We start from the raw sequence: 17577 nt of genomic DNA on the forward strand, positions 1-17577 counted from the left end.
CCTTTCCCTCACTATCCTTTATCACCCTTACATGCTGCACATCTTTCCCAGCTCTGTCCCTCTGTCTAGCTAATCGGTACAGGTCCTTTTCTCCCTCTTTAGTGTCCAATCTCTCGTACAACTCTCCATATGCCCTATCCTTAGCTTTTGCCACCTCTCTCTTTGCCAATCCCCCCATCTCCTTATACTCATGTCTACTTTCTTCATCTCTTTGACAATCCCACTTCTTCTTCGCCAGCCTCTTCCTCTGTATACTCTCCTGTACTTCCTCATTCCACCACCAGGTCTCCTTGTCCTCCTTCCTCTGTCCAGATGTCACACCAAGCACCTTTCTAGCAGTCACCCTTACTAGTTCTGCTGTAGTTACCCAGCCATTCGGTAACTCTCCACTCCGTCCCACTGCCTGTCTTAACTCTTCCTAAACTCCACTTCACAATCACCCTTTTTAACTTCCACCATTTAATCCTTGGCACAGCTTTCACATTCCTCCTCCTCTTCTTGATCACCAACGTCATTCTACATACCACTAATCTATGCTGCTTAACTACACTTTCACCTGCCACCACTTTACAGTCTCCAATCTCCTTAAGACTGGCCCTCCTACATAGTATATAATCAACTTGTGAGCATCTTCCTCCACTCTTGTACGTCACCCTATGCTCCACCCTCTTCTTAAAATACGTATTCACCACAGCCATGTCCATCCTTTTCGCAAAATCCACAATCATCTGACCTTCTGCATTCCTCTCCTTAACACCATACCTACCCATCACTTCCTCATCCCTCTGTTCACTTCACCAACATGCCCATTAAAGTCCGCTCCAATCACTAGTCTCTCACCCTTGGGTACACTCACCACAACTTCATCCAACTCACTCCAAAATTTCTCTTTCTCTTCCATTGCACACCCAACTTGAGGAGCATATGCACTAACAACATTCATCATTACACCATCAATTTCGAGCTTCATAAACATCACTCGGTCAGACACTCTCTTCACGTCTAAAACACTCTTGGCATATTGTTCCTTTAGTATAACCCCTACCCCATTTCTCCTGCCATCCACACCATGATAAAACAATTTGAACCCGTTTCCTAAACACCTGGCCTTACTTCCCTTCCATCTGGTCTCTTGCACACACAATATATCAACCTTCCTTCTCTCCATCATATCAGCTAGCTCTCTTCCTATACCAGTCATACTGCCAACATTCAAAGTTCCTACCCTCACTGCTACACTCCTAACCTTCCTCCTATCTTCCTGCCTTTGGGCACGCCTTCGCCCTCCTCTTCTCAGCTGTACAAGACAACATACATTTGCTATGCTGCAAGCTGCGTACACCCGCGCAAGCGCACTTGCATCTACTTATTCTGAGTTACATATGTTTACTGCCACTTCTTTGTGATTACATGTGCCTTATTCCTTATGAAAGTACCACTTTGATTGATGGAATACGGTTTACGGCCCCATGCGAGACACGCGGTCACCTTTACATGTATAAATGTTGGCTTTACAGCACAGAGGCATTCATTACACAATAAATTAATATGTGCTATAGTCGTACTTGAACCGGGAATGCCTTTACATTAGGCGGATGCTCTAACCACTACACTATTGTTGTTCTGCCTCATTTATATGTATACCCATGGTTCATAGCTACTCTGACATATGCCTCACCGCTTCACTTACACAGCAGGCATCCATTCTCCTGTGGGAAAACCGCAGTACTACACTTCCGACATTCCCTGTTTCCTACTGCTCTGGACCCGTGCTGCATGTCTACTCATTCCAAGGATATTCAGAACTCCTACGCTTATAGTCCTCGCACATACATGTGTTTGATTTGCAGGGTGCTCATGTGCTGGTCCAGGTTTAGGCTTTTCCGTCTGGTGACTAGAACTGCCCTGTAGCTGTTCAAATATCAGATGTAGCACATGGACAGAGTTAGTCCAGATTTTAGCATTTTACCTGTGTTTACAGACGCAGGTGTTTGGGCACCTCTGACCACATTATTAGGTCAGTACTACATAATATAGGGTGGGGAGTGGATCCACTAGATAATACAGGGTGGCGGGGGGGTTTCCACATGTTTCCTTTCACATTTGACTATTTCATTCATTTATATATACAATGAATATTATTCTGGACATCAGTTATCAATTCACTACAGGTATGCAATAGTCCTGTCAACAAATGTGATAGTTGGTTGGTGTACATATGTGTACGAACCTCTGTGATACTCGGGCACTAGTTTCTACAGTGACAGGGACAAGGCTTGACAAATCAGGGACAATCACGGACACTTCTACCATATTAGTACTAGTAACTTAGAACGTGTTGACAGATTTGTATTACTACTGATTTTCTGCAGTTAAATGCGTCTATTACTCTTAATTACTGTAATTAGTCATTCTCATTCAACACCTTTCCTCCAAAGGTCACTGGCTTTGTGAGTGATTAAGGGGCTGGCCAGTTCTGGTGCGAATGCTCTGACCATTGGTAGGGTTGACACATTGTCATATGTACAGGTTGGGATATATTCTGGGGACACCAGATTGTTTAGGCCAACACATACCCACAGTCAGTACAGGTTTAGAACATTCATTATTTTCCTAGCTGAGAGCCTATACCTTTCGCACTTTAGCTGTTAGTCTGTTTCTTGTACGAATTACATATTTTCTATCCTGACATGACCACTTCAGGCAACTGTTACATGCAGTATGGTACATAGTTATTATTTCCTACAATCACAGGACATTTGGCATTGTATCATTGTTGGTCAGGACACACCTACCCACACAGTGACTGTCCCTCACACAGTGGATCAGGGGGTATCCTGTTTATGTCAGTGCCTTCATCACCCCATTTCCAAGTGCCACTATGCGAATGTGTACAATATATTCTCTCGATTATTCATGTCGGGACACGTGCGTCAAGGGCAGGTGTTTGATCCTGGGTAGTAGGTTCTGCATGACCATCTTGGGCTGGACAGTCTCGTGCACCACTACTGCACATTCCAACTTGTGTCCAGATATCTACAGGACTGGACATCATGTCTTGATACCCATTCTGATGTTTACACATAACTTATCCCATGAGGGATATCCAAAAATTTAACAAGACCAATACCGACCATTCTTTTGGCTTTATGAAAATGTGCTGGGGGTTTTACATGCAAGGGATACATAGTTTACAATCCTGAAACTGGCTAGGGTGACACTGCCTACTACATATGAGTAGTGGTCACTATGTGTAGATATGGCTGCGCCAAGCTAGTAGGCCAAGTATGGCTGGATTTGGTGGACGTTCAGGTATGGGGGTGGGTTGTGTGCTGTGGAGGGGATGATGGGTATTCCATTATGCATCCAGGTGTGTTGCATTTGAATTGGCCAGTTCAATCAGGACCAATCTGTGGGTATGTGCCGGTGACGTTTCTGTACATTTATATCGCACATAAATATTCATATGCTTGTGGGATTGTGTTTTACAGTATGGCCTGTCAGGTTGTATTGCAGATGTGTATACATGTTCTCTGTGTTTCTTTCTGATTCCCCCACTGCTCCCTCATACACGTCCAGTTCACCTATTCTGCATACGACACAGTCTCGCCTTTGAGGATTATACCATTACCCATCCCCCCACACACATATTCCTGACACTCCATCCATCACTGCTTTGGTTGATGGCCCATGACAGGGTCAAAGTAACACATAGCATACACTACATATGTCAGGTACCTGTATGATTGTGTGGACCACCCTGGCATGTTTCACCTTCCACATGCTATACATTATGCACATAGGTACACGCCCATGCTTAACTTTCATGACATGGTTGATACACCCGGGTAATACCCGTTCAGCTGTGACACATCCTGACAAGTACGGCTTGGACCGCATATGTGCGGATTTTGGCCAACTGCTCTGATCATTGGTAGGATGCCACCTTTTCCTATGTCCAGGATGGGATATATTCCAGACACATATCCGATTGTACTGGACAACACATACCCACAGTCAACGTTATGGATAATACTGTTCCTTTAAGCCTACATGTTGCCTTATTGTTGTAGCAGTTTATATGCTCCTTCTGTTTTGGTTTCATGCTTATTCTATTTCCTGTCACATATGGTATGTTAAATATGGACATACCTATTGTATGTGACTATTACATGCATTGTGTGATATAATTCTGTCATACGGTCGCTAGATATTTACATTTATCATGGTTTTGTTATGGACACATCTGCCCAGCTGTGTACTCTCCCTCACAATGTGCGACAGCTGGTGACCCTGACCATTGAGCTGGACATAGCTATTGGCGGCACGCTAACATGATGTTTTTCACTTTCACTTGGTATAACTATCTACACTGCATTGGACTATGGGCACATGGTTTTCAATGCCATTTGTTCGAGGGATGGGGACCCGTTATTCCCTACCGTGCATTTCTGTTTGCTTCTTCATTTTGTGTTCGCAGGAACTGTCTTGCATGCTTTGCATACATTTCAGTATCCATGGACACTGACAGATGTGATTACTATTACATGCAAATTGTTATATGCTAGCATTTTAGGTTGCACGTTGACAGCTGACATTTCCACTCCTCCGTGCGGCACTTTGACACGCCCTATGCACTCACGCTCATTTCCTATGCACGTGGCTGTGGCGGCCTTCATTAATATGCATTTGGCGCTACTGCGCCATCTTCATGCCACATGGTAAGAGCAAGCCCAACGCCGGCCTTGCGCCGAGCTTCATGAATCCCGGGGTAAGACTAAGAAAAGAGTAACCATTTAAAATCTTGGGACTCACATTACCAAGCCATAAAATGTGGACACTGAATGGCCAAAGATCTGGACTAACATATACTAAATCCAGGCTTGTCATTTCTTGGAATATTCCCTTTCTTCCAATGTATGGTAATTACAGAATTGGCATATATAAGCCTGATTGGGAGAATGGTTCTTGACCTACCACTGGGGGATGCATGGGGATTGCCCCATGCAAAAACATGTTGTTTAAAGACAAAAAATATATATGATATTTGATCTCCTCCTGTATGGTCAGTCTTTTCTTGGACTCTCTGGAATTCTTGAGATGATAGTAGGGAGCTAAAAATGTTCTCTTGCCCCACTTAGAAAAAAAAATTGATTTTCTGTATGGTGTCATAACAGTGTTTCCTTGTATATGAATATAAGTATTTTCTTCTTAACTATTTGAAAAGAAAATGAGGTTTGGAACAGACCATTTTGTCCTGGGACATCTTCAAGTGGGTCTTGATACATAGATTAGCAATAATTAAGAGTATAAGGAGAGGATAGGGTTAAATGAGATGGAGGGATGTTTAGGAGGAAATGAGGTAAGGGTAGGGAGGGGCTTAGAGGGTTTTATCAAGTGTAACTGAGGTAGGAGTCATATTTTTATTGTGAACTTTCTAAGGAAAGTTGTTTGTCCAAGACGACCTTTGGGTATTTCAGAGAGCAGCTAGGCCATGGGTTACTAGTAGTGGGATAGCCATAACAGGTGGGTGGTCCTTTCATGTCTAAACGTCCATGCAATTGCAACAAGAAATGGTGGTTCTGTGGGTATGCTGGTCCTGGGGGGGGAGCAGGGATTGGTTCATGGGGTTAGGGGTTAATGGTATTGGTATGGACAGTGTTTAGAGCAGGTGGTCACTGAAATTCTATGTTGGGAGGGACATTTTTTTGTGGGGGGTTGTATTTATTCATTCATGGGGTCTGTTGAGCTTCATTTGAGGATTGTTATGCAGTCTACTGCATTTCTGGATGCTCATTCAGTGATGTGCATGTCTTTGTGGTGTTTTCTGTCATCCCTGCTGGCTGTTTTCTTTGGTGCTTGCTGTAGTTGTTGGATGTTTTGGGTGGGGAGCTTTGACAGAGGCCATTAGGGTCTTTTGCAATGTTACTGCTGGTGATAGTGTTGATGGGGGAGAAGCTGAAGCCACCCTTGTTCTTTTGCGATGTTCTCTTCCCCCTCAGTTGGCTCGTTGGTGGTGTGGGTTTTGCTTTTTGGTTCTCCATCAGTTTTGTGGGCTGTGGGGTATGGTTGCTTCTGTGTATGTGTGTCTGACTGAATGCCACACAGACTTTTCAGGACTTGATAAAAAAAAAAAAAAAAAAAAAAAAAAAACGTTATCTAATCCTTGTAGTTCCTGGCATGGATGGGGTCAAGGGCTGGTGAATGTTTCAGGGGTTGATTCACTCGTAACTTATTCAGGGAGAGTGCTGTGGATTCAGACATGCAGTCTTTGTGGAGGAGCCATTCTGGTGGATGAGTGGCTGGTCTTATATATGTATATATATATATATAAAAAAAAAAAAAACCTTAATAATGGCAGATGTTCAAGTTTCAGACCATGGATCCTTTATGAAATTATTCCAGCTGCTTGCTCATTTGTGAGAGCATTTTGTTAATCGTTCCTGCATGGTGCACTGGTGGTGATGTGGTTTGGAAGATGGTGGTGTGCAGTGCGGTTCTGATATTCTGGCCACCTTCCTGTTTGGGCACAGTGAACAGAATCTGTCCCTGTTGATTGGCCATTGTCTCCTCAGTTGTGCATACATTGGAGTTTTCAGTCTTCGGGTAATGGGTGGATGTATGTATCAGCTCTGGCTCGTGGTGGTTTTACTAAGTTATGGGAAACTCTGTTTGGGTGTTTTGTTCCTTGTGTCTGGTTTTGGTCAGGTTCTTGTACTGAGGGGTTGTGAGATGCGGTTAGTAGAGCATGGGATGGTGGGAATCGGAGGGTGGTGGGTTTTGCCTCGTCTTTCTCAATTGTATAGATTTTTTCAGTATGTTTGGGCTTTGGCAAACAGATTGGTGACAATCACTGAAGCTGGGAAATGATGTTGAGTTGGTTCCTCACTTTGTTGGGCAAGCTTGTTAGGGTTTGGCAGAGTCGAGGTTGTTGCTAGGGGAGTTGTTTCTCTATTGGTCATTTGCTCAGATTTGCTCACATTTGTGTGTTTTTATCATCATGGGAGGAGAGATGTCACTCAATGGCTTAAATTTGAGTTATGTGGGAGGTTTGAAAAGGTAATATTCTTGGGTGTGCGAGCTTCAACATGTTGCGTTTGGTGACTGCTAGGGAAGTTCTCCGGAAAAGAATATGGTATCCAGAGCTGGAGGAGTTCTCATGAGGTTCTTGAAAACAACAAGACTGACAGTGATGGTGTTGTTGATGTTTTAAGTTTTAATTTCAAGAAAATGTAGGCTTCAAAGCAGTTTTAAAATACTTTGTGATGGATTTTCATGGATGGGTGCCATTTTTAGGACACTCATGTTGGCTAAACGTAAATTGGAAGTGAGTGGGTTACATGTGGAAGACAAAATGGTGCCCTGGTGTGGATCTTTGTTCAGGCAGCAGCTCTTCGCATGGTGTTTATGTGTGATGGGGAGGATTATCACTGTTGTGGCTTGGGGATTCTTTTTTGGAGTAGACAGTGGGGGTCATTTCATCCATGAATAGCTGTTCACAGGTGGTAGATTTTCTGTTAACAGTTGCCCCTGAGCATGCATGTGGTACCCTTGCAGTTTTAACCATATTGTCTGTGTTCAAATGTCCATTAAACTGATAAGTAAATGTTAGCAGTACAGAGTAAGATTATGTGACCATTATTTTGCCAGCTCCACAACTTTCTCAAACTGTTGAATGATATTCCATCACAGGCAATATTGGTGAATTATACTTAAATAATGCAAATAATTAGGAGCCAAAGAATTATTTTACTTCAGGAAATGTATATTAGTTCACATTCTCTAATTCAGCTAATGCTTCAAGTTAATAGAACTAATAATTTTAAGTGGCCCTGATTGTCCCTCATTTTCTGGATTTATCCCAGATTATGCTGAGATTTGTCCATGACTGGTTGGTTGAGAGCTGTGGGAGAGTTATCTGGTTAACTTTGGCAGTTAGGAAGGAGTTGGTGTGAGGATGATTGCACTGATTCGGGTTGTTGCTTTTGTTAGGTGGTGCCTGAGCAGTCGTCAGCATACCTCTTCGATGTGTACTAACCTTTTGTGCATAACTTGTCATCGCAAAGAGACAAAAATTTTTCTTTAACAGCAATAAAAAGGTGGTCACAAAAAAGGCACAGAGAGAGGAATTACATGTAGTGCCTCCATACAGGATGTTAAAAAGACCAAAAGCATTTGGACTAGGGATTTGGGGAGGAGAATATTTAGTAGATTTGAGAGTTGGGAGTTTTGTCGAGGGAGTGTGGAAAGTGTATGTCCAGGAAGACTGCCTGTCAAGGGTGCATGTGTAGTCCAACATCACCGCTCACTGGAGAGAGTTATGATGGCTTTCCATCACCCAGCTAAACACTAGCTTAGATACATTGTAGAGCCACCTGGTTTACTTATTTTGGGAATAACCACTTTTGATATATTGGCAGGCTAAAAGCATTAGTGCCCATGCACGAAATATTTGTAGGTGTAATTTTATGTTATTTGCTATAGCAAGCCAGTCCAGCAGGGACTCAGATGGAATTCCAGGGGTGTATTTTCTGTTTCCCATCCAGTTAACCAGTTTGTGCTTGGAAAGGGGATAACGAGGTACTCTGACATGGAGAGACAAGCTATTTCACAGATGTTGGAATTTCTGGGACACAAATTTGTCATGCTAACAAGTCTTATTAATGTCACAGACCAGATTGGGGTCACGCTTCTGGGTTACTTGAGTGCACTTTTGTTATTCTACTGGCTTTCTAGGTTTGGGGAGCAATATTTTCATACTATCTCTATTTGGGTTTTTGCCACTCCCTCTCCAATTCTTCTTGCTTTGTACAGATATGGTTTTATTGCATTAAAGGATACATGTTGAAATAAAGAGTGATGGACAGCAGAGAATAGTACTGGCTGTGCATGGGTAATTCAGTTTGTGCACCAGATGCATCAGTAGGGTAACAGTTGGGGTTACGAACACACCATTCAACAGCAACATTGGTGCAACATCTCTGGGGTTTCTGCTTGATGTTTTGGGTTGTTTACATAACACGGTGGGCTTAGGGAAATCAGGGAGAGTTGCATTCAGAAAGTGGTTTCTGCCATTTGACTTTCGGCTTTCATAGCCCCTAAGAAACTGCAATATTACAAAGAGCAAGTGGAAGAAAAAGGTGGGTAAACAAGTGGGGGGGGGGCTTGAAAGCTGTCATATTGAGGCGTTGTCATATCATTCAACTGTATAGATTTTCCTAGAATGTTCAGATTTTGCTGCATATTTGGGTTTTGTTTTTCATAGAGTTCTGTTTTTTGTCAATTAGTGGCTAAGCATTACAGACTGACATTAGGAAATAATGACAGACAAGGGAGTTTCTCATTTTATACCATTCGGAGGATACCCCGGCTCTACTTTTATTTATGGCTTGTGAACACTTATTGCTCTAAGAGGTTGAGAAGTCTGGGCTTTGTCCACATTACTTGGGCTAGGAGGCTGAGAGGTATGTCTTTTTCTAGAGCTTTTCACTAGGGTCATTGTTGGCAAGCTAAGGGGGAGCAGATGAGCAGAATGTGGCACATATACCAATGGTTGGGTGGGATTAGTCACTCATCCATTTTTGTTTGGTAGTGGGATAAGGAGGTGTTTGTTGCTATTGTATATACAAAGGCGCTGTCACTGTCTTTTAAGGTAGATGGATAGGTTTGGTCATGGGGATTGACAATTTGTTGTTACACCTTGCGGTTTTAACTTTCCCTGCCCCAATTATTGAGTAACAATTTTGTTGATAAACCTCTTGGGATGGTTAAAGTGATAATTTTATTTATAGAAGAGGCCTTTTGAGGTTTGGAAGTTGTCTTAGTTCACATGGGTATCAATCGCATCATGAAGGTGGGTGCTAGGAAGAAACTTCATGGAAAATCTTTGTGCATAGTGTCATTAAATATTGATTTTTCATGTGTGGAGTATTTATAGTTTTTTCTTTACAGATCACACGGATGTTGCAGACGGGGACATGCTGAGTGGGTGCTATTTGGTGGTCTGAAGGAAGGTGCATTTGACAGGTGAGGGAGGATGCTAAGGAATGTATCGGCTGATGGAGCATTAGGAATTGAGATCACGGATTTCCAGCAGTGTAGATGTATATAGTGTTTGTTTGTTCATTGTTGTGGGTTTTTTTTTTTTTCCCACAGCCATAAGGTGATGTCTGTCGTGGGTTTGTTTTGTTATCTTATCTTGTGTGGGAAGCATCAGGGTTGAATTTCACACTGCCTTATTGGTGGTTGGGGTTTTCCTTTGAATGGGTCAGGTGGGCAGTTTACCAGGTAGCATACCAAGTTATGGTTACTGTTGAAGGGCATATGAGGTGAGCTGTGACATGTTAGATGATGGTTAGGATTACGTGACTGCGGCAGGTTTAAGGGGATTTTTATAGGAGAGCTTTTTTGGTAAAGGGGGTGTTATTTTGTTTGGGGTTAATGGGTTGCATTGAATAAGTTGGATCAGACTGGTGACCTAGGTGGTGCATTGTGTATAGGAGGACTTAGCTTTAAGTTACTGCAGTTTTAAAGGAGGTAGGGTTGGATTATTTTACCACATTTTGGATGGTGAGGGCTAGTGACTGACCTGGTGTGTCTGGTGCCAGTGGGCATTTCATGTTGGTGTACATTGTGTTTGGTTAGTTTTGTTGATTTGTTATATGGTTGGTGGTACAGTTTGGAGTCATACTGGTAAAGGCCTTTTATGGTGGTGTAGGCAGTGTGTCTAAATGGGTATTGGTTTGTTGGCAAGATTACTATTATAGGGGGGTTGAATGTGATTTTATGTGGTTATTATTTAATTGGGCAGTAAACGGGCTGTAATATGTCATGAGGCTATGTTATTACCGTTGCATGGTTTCAGGTGGCAATGAACTTAGCATTTGCTTGTTTCCTTGGGGTGTGGATTCTGAGAGTAATTATTTTTTTTTTGGTTTGGCAGTTGGGTAACAAGAGTATGGGTAGTTTATGCTTTGAGTTTGTGGTTGTAGCATTGGAGAGGGATCATTGGTTTGTTTTAGCTTTTTAGGTAACTGAATATTTTGTTGGTAAGGGGGATTGTGGGGTGACAGCATGGAGACAGTCTGGTTAGGCAAGACTGGGTACACCAAATGATGTTTGTCTTTATGCCTTTAATGGGGTTTAGGTTGTGGGAAATTTGGTCGGTGAGAGGGGGGACAGCCTGGTCAAGCTGGTGGGCAAAGAAGAGGGACAGGCTTGTACTCATCTGTTCCTCCTCTGGTGCTGGATGTGCAATTCAATAAGTTGGGAAGGAAAGTGAGTGGTTGCTCTGTTGGATAAGTTAATAAGCAAGCAGAGCTGCATATTTGGATGGTGGTGTAATTATGGAAAATTAATAAAGGTCATCAAATGTCATTCGGTGTTGTGTGTTTATTGAAATGGACCAGGACCAATGATGTTTGGAACAGACCATTTTGTGCTGGAGCATCTTCAAGGGGGGCTAGATTCATAGATTATCAGGAATTAAGAGTATAAGGGGAGGACAGGGATAAATGGGATGGTGGATTGTTTAGGAGGAAATGAGATTAGGGTAGCGAGGGGCTTAGAGGGTTATGTCAAGTGTAACTGAGGTAGGAGTCACATTTCTGACGTAAACCTACTACCCTCCCCCCACTTTTTATTAGTGGGATTCCTCTTCTGTTCTCCCTCTGGTGTTGGATGTGCAGTCCAATAAGTTGGGAAGGAAAGTGAGTGGTTACTCTGTTGGATAAGTTAATAAGCAAGCAGAGATGCTTATTTGGATGGTGGTGCAATTCAATGAATTGAAAGTGATCGGGGTAACACTGCCTTGTTAGTGTAAAGATAAGTGAGCAAGTGGGAGATGCTGCTTATCACGGGTGAGTGTTTATACTGTCCTTATAGTTATATTGTGTTTTCTTTCATGCATGATATTATCACCAGTGTCATGGCTTTGGTTGAAATGTATAATTATTGGTTAAGAATCATGTTTAAGGAAGTTTAATAAAGGTTGTCAAATGTCATTCGGTGTTGTGTGTTTATTAAAGTGGACCAGTACAACAATAGTTTGTCTGGAATTCAGACAGATTATTGGTAGACAAAACACAGTTATATGGAATGGTCACATTTATGGCTATTGATGTTCAAGTTTCAGTACTGAGCGGGAGGGAGATTCTGTATGGCACTTTTAACTGCTTCAACACATTGTTAAGTGGATGTTCTACATGTCTACCAAAGGACACACTGTTATCAGACATAATCCTCTGATACATTATAGTTCAACTAAGTGTACTGATGTTCCCCCTGGATCCATAATATTTATGGCTAATATAATATGAGTTTCTTTTGAGCTCATTATGTCATGATAGTTGACTTTTCTTTTTTGCATTAATAGCTAAGCTACTAGAAGGTATATCATTCTTGGAAAAGTCTTCTTGTAACATTTTATTTTTATTATATTGGGTGTTTTATGTCCTCCTGCTATCACATTATTATTTGTGTATCATGTGCAGTTGATTGTTGAGAGATCATAAGGCAGATAATATAAATAGGGAAAATAGTATGGGTCCCAGCAATAAGCCATTTGAGACTCTTTTTGTTATGCACTCTGTCTCTGAGATAGCATTATTAAGGTACACTACATACGTTCTTGTTATATACCCTGTCTCTGTGATAGCATTGTTGAGGTACACTACATACATTCTTGCTATGCACTCTTTCTCTGAGATACCATTTTTAAGGTGTAGTACATACATTCTGTTATTCAGATAGATTTGGAATCATTGAATTACTTTTGCCCAGCTGTTGTAACAATAACTGGAGGGCCACAGTTTCAAAGGAAAGGTCATGATCCAAGGAAAAGTAACCAGTGAAAGGACTTTTTCAATACTGCTATGTATTTGTTAGTTAAAGCAGATAGTGCTTTTAGCATACTGTAACTTGGACAAAATCCATGCCATTTGTCTATATCTATACATTTGAATCTGATATGATAATTGCCTGTAGAGAAGCTTTTTATTATACGATCTTGGTGAATGGACGGGAGTTGGAAATAAACCAGTAGTCAATGATTATGATGTGAGTTGTTATTTTCAGGATGGGTAGTAATAATGAGCATAAAAAACTGAGTAGAATGGAACTGAAAGTGAGGTGAGACTGAATATGTGCTTAAATAGATGACGTAGAATGGTACTACCTGTTCTTAGCACTTTAAGGCATAATATGTAGAAATCTGGACTTTTCCATCTAGTAGTTCTTAAGTATCTTTTTGGAAAGATTTTAAAGTAAAAAGACAGAGAAATAATGTACTCAAGTAGGAAGTTTGTGGGTTGGATGGGGGAATGTTTTTTAAGAAGTTTGTTTAAAGGGGGGAGGTGGAAATGATATATTGTTTTTCGGGTCATTTTTATTTTATTTCATTTATTTATTTATTGGCATGTGCATTGGGTGGTAAGACTGAGAAGTAACTTAACCTGTACGTATATTTTTAATGGCCAGACAAAAACATTTTGGTTATTTGAATAGACTGATTTATAAAGAATGAAAGTAGGTCATTTATGTATTTATTCATGTTTGCTGTAATACCTTTCCTTAACATTTTAAAATGTTGTTTTTTACTTTTTTACTGCTGTCCATTTTCTAGCCTAGCCATTTTCTCTTGTTTTGTGTTTTAAATTGCTGGATAACTATGATGTTTTCTCCTGAGACTTGCTTTTTTACAGAGTCAGTAGCTTAGCGTGCACAGGCATTAATATATTAAAAAGTACTACGATACTTTTGTTAGATGCTGACAATTATATTCATGTTTCAAGCATATGAACTGTAGCTCTGATTCCCATATGGATTGAATGGCTTCAGGAATGTTATATGTCTATATGCTAATTTCCATTTTAAAATTCCAGGTAGTAAATATTTGACAATGGTCACTAATTGCAAGTGGGAGAATTTGTCGAGCTGATAAATTAATGTACTTTTTTCCAACAATAAACTGTTCCACAAACCAGATAAAAACTGATGATAAGGATGTCCAAGAGTATTTATTGGTAGCAAAGCACAAATTCAGATGGTGTAGAAAAATTGGGGTTTATTACAACTAGACAAGCAAGTAACCAATAAAATAGGGGGGGTTCCCAAGTTGGTCTTTCGAAGAGGCCAATCCTTTAAAGAGCTTTTATATAAGGATGGTGGGTCTAACATAAACAAAACTGATAAAAAGAAAGGAAACTTTAGATGTGGTAGATGTTCTATTTGTAAATATGTATTAACAACAGGGGAATATTTCAAGGTTAATTACAATAATATTCTCATTGTAGGACATTTTGATTGTTACACACAGAACGTGGTCTATGTTGCACAATGTCAGGAATGCCCCACATTCTATGTGGGAAAAACAGCTAGATTTTTAGTGAAAGAATCAGGGAGCATGTTTTGGATATCAAACATAGTAAAGTTACCAATGCCCTAGCAAGACATGTTATGGCAAATTCTGGTCATGAGTTCAGGTTCTGTGTGATACAGCACCTATGGAAAGATATACAAGGAAAAACTCTAGATATCCATTTGGATATAAGTGAGTTAAAAAGGCAACTATGGTTAGATGCCCTGAATCTTTCAGGCATCAATGAAAGTATCAGTTTAGCACCTATTCTTATAGGTTCATAGGTATATACTAGGCTATCTGCCCTAAGGCATTTATAAGCCTAGCCCAAAGTTTTGTGGCTTACGCCACCCCTTATGTTAAAACATACTGTGTCCATTAGTTTGTTGTGCCTCTGTCCAGCAGTGACACAGAGATGATTCCCGGGGTAAACCTACGATCTCCCATCCACCGGTCAAGATTTCTCTTGAACAGAGCCAGCGAGGTGCTCTGCCTCACATGGACTGGGATTTTATTCCACAGCATAGGGAGTCTCTGGGTGACAAATCTATCCCCCCAGCATGTCCTATTTATATCCGTGCTAAGGTTTAAGTCGCTTGCTCTAGTGGATCTGGTAGATTTGGATTTTTTGAGGTGGAGCATGTCCATTAATTCCGGGTTGGACATGGCCTTGTATGTGAGGCACAGGTCACCTCTGAGCAGGCGGTATGTGACTGAATAGAGCTGGAGTTTCTTCAGTCTGGCAGCATATGACAGATTTTGGAGTCCCATTATCCTTTTGGTGAGGAACTTTTGGGGTCTCTCCAATTGCTGCAGGTGTCAGGTGAGATACATCCCGAATGGGGCATTGTACTCGATCATTGGTCTGATAAGTGAAGAGTCCAGGGGAACAATGACCTCACTTGATCTGGATGTGAATCCCTTCATGATCAGGTGGGCAATGTAAAAGGTCTTTCTAACCACTTTAGCAATGTCAGTGTCAAAAGAAAGGCCACTGTCAACCTTGGTCCCCAGGTCCTTGATAACCTCTTCTGTGCTTAATGGATTGCCACCTATATGGTAGCTTGGGGTTACCTTGTTTTTCCCGAAGGGTATGACTATACATTTTTTGGCATTTAACTTCAGGCCATGGCTCTGGCACAAGTTATCAGTTTCTGTGAGACCCCTCTGAAGGATATCTGTGTCCGATGTACTTTCCACTATGGCGCCCAGTTTGCAGTCATCTGCAAACTTTGTCAGACATAGTCCTCCTATGTTTGCCTGTACTTCTGAGAAGTAGATGCCGAACAACAGGGGGCCCAGGACTGAGCCCTGTGGGACACCACTTAAGCTAAGACATATTCTGGGCTAAACTAGTACACTACTTCTGGGATATTTTTGGGATATTTTAGTCCATAACTGGCTTCTTTTCTTAGATTTAATATATGCTGAATGTTTCAGTGATTTACAATATTGTTACATTTTTGATATTTGTTCATAGTGCATCATTGTATGAATGTCTTGATAATGCTATTTTAGATATGTCCTTGTGGCTTCTTTATTAAGTGACATTTTATATTTATTTTTATTTTAATTCTTCTAAAAAAAAAATTGTATTTTGTGTGGTGTTTCTTTAAAATTTGTGTATGTAATTAGGAAAAGGTTTATCCATTGAATCATTATAATTGGAAGTATTTTTATATGGCCTGTTGGGGTTTCTTCATTGTTCTGAAGAGTCCATTACACTAGGACGAAAGCTGGGTTAACAGAGTTCATTGTGCTTTGGTGTTTGTGCTTTGCTACCAATAAATACTCTTGGACATCCTTATCATCAGTTTTTATCTAACGTACTTTTTTGCCAAAACAACATCTAAGATTGGACTGTTGCCTGTTATAGGACTGGCTCTAATACCTTCTCTAATTTTCTTTATTTCTTCAAGTGTTTTGGGTTTTTAATACTATGATTGAAAAGGACCCCATTCCTAAGTCAAAGTATGATTAAAGTTCATGAAATTAGTATTGTTTCAATCTTTGATGTTAACCAGAAGTGCTCTTTGCAGCACCAATTTATTCATGTCCTTCTCCTTATTTACTTACTTACATTACCCCCCCCTTGTGTTCTTGTGGTAAAAATTTATCTATTATTAATTTGGCTGAACAATAATGTATCCTATGTACTTCTGTTATATTACATGAATCTATATGGACAGTCCTAATTACTGTGTTCATTTGTTCTATTAAACTTCTAAATTTTAGGTTTTATTGACCCTCTGCAATCCATTTCTTTCATTGATCTTAATATGTCTATCCATCGCTATTAAATCAAACAACTCTTTTCTTAGATCATTTTCTTCTAAACGGAGAGCACATTCTTTATTCTCCATTTCCTGCCGGCCTTCTATACAAAGTTTCAGTGCAACTTCCTGTGCCACATTCTCTTCAGTTTCACACTGTGTCACCCATTGGTCTTTCATATGAGAACTCACTGGCATATCACTCCACAACATTGTGTCACAGTTTCCACAGTTTCCTATTCTTTCCCTTGCTGTACGGGTCCAACTGAAGGTTTGTCTTGGTTTCCTATGGGAGGCTCCAGAGTATCTTCATATGTTAACTGATTAGATGCTTCCTGCTCCATTGGTTTCTCCTTAATTTGGGTGTCCATTGCTCTGTCCTGTTGTGTTGTTTTCTACACTAAATCCTTCACTTTACAGGTAATTCATAACCTAGGTTTCTATTTCTTTAACTTCTCCATTAGTAATCCTTTTTTTCTACTTTTCTTCTTTGTTTTCTTATTTTTCGTATTGTAACATTTTCCATATCTGGATGTCTTTGCCTGTATTTCTCTTCAAATATCTTTGTTGTTTCTCTTTTTGCAATGATTAGTTTTGCTTTCTCCTTTGCATACATATTACACCATATTAAATCTATTTTTCTTTCCCAAGTCCATATTTCTTCTTCAGATGTCTCCTGCTCCTCTTGTTTCTCCTTATTTTGGGAACTTGCTGTTCCATCATGATGTGATATAACCTGTGTTAGACTTTCTACACTGAATTCTTCACTTTGCAAATATTCAATAACTTCGGCTTCTATTTTTTTAACTTCTACTTGACTAATCTTCTGTTGTACTTTCCCTCTTTGTGATTTTATTTTTTTTTTATTTTGAAATTGTCCATATCTGGATGCCTTCACCTGTATTACTCTTCGAATATCTTTTGGGCTGCCTTTTTTGTGTTGATTAA

This window comes from Protopterus annectens, chromosome 3.part0, assembly GCF_019279795.1.
Source record: "Protopterus annectens isolate FY-2018-M chromosome 3.part0, PAN1.0, whole genome shotgun sequence".
In the NCBI taxonomy this organism is placed as follows: Eukaryota; Metazoa; Chordata; order Ceratodontiformes; family Protopteridae; genus Protopterus; species Protopterus annectens.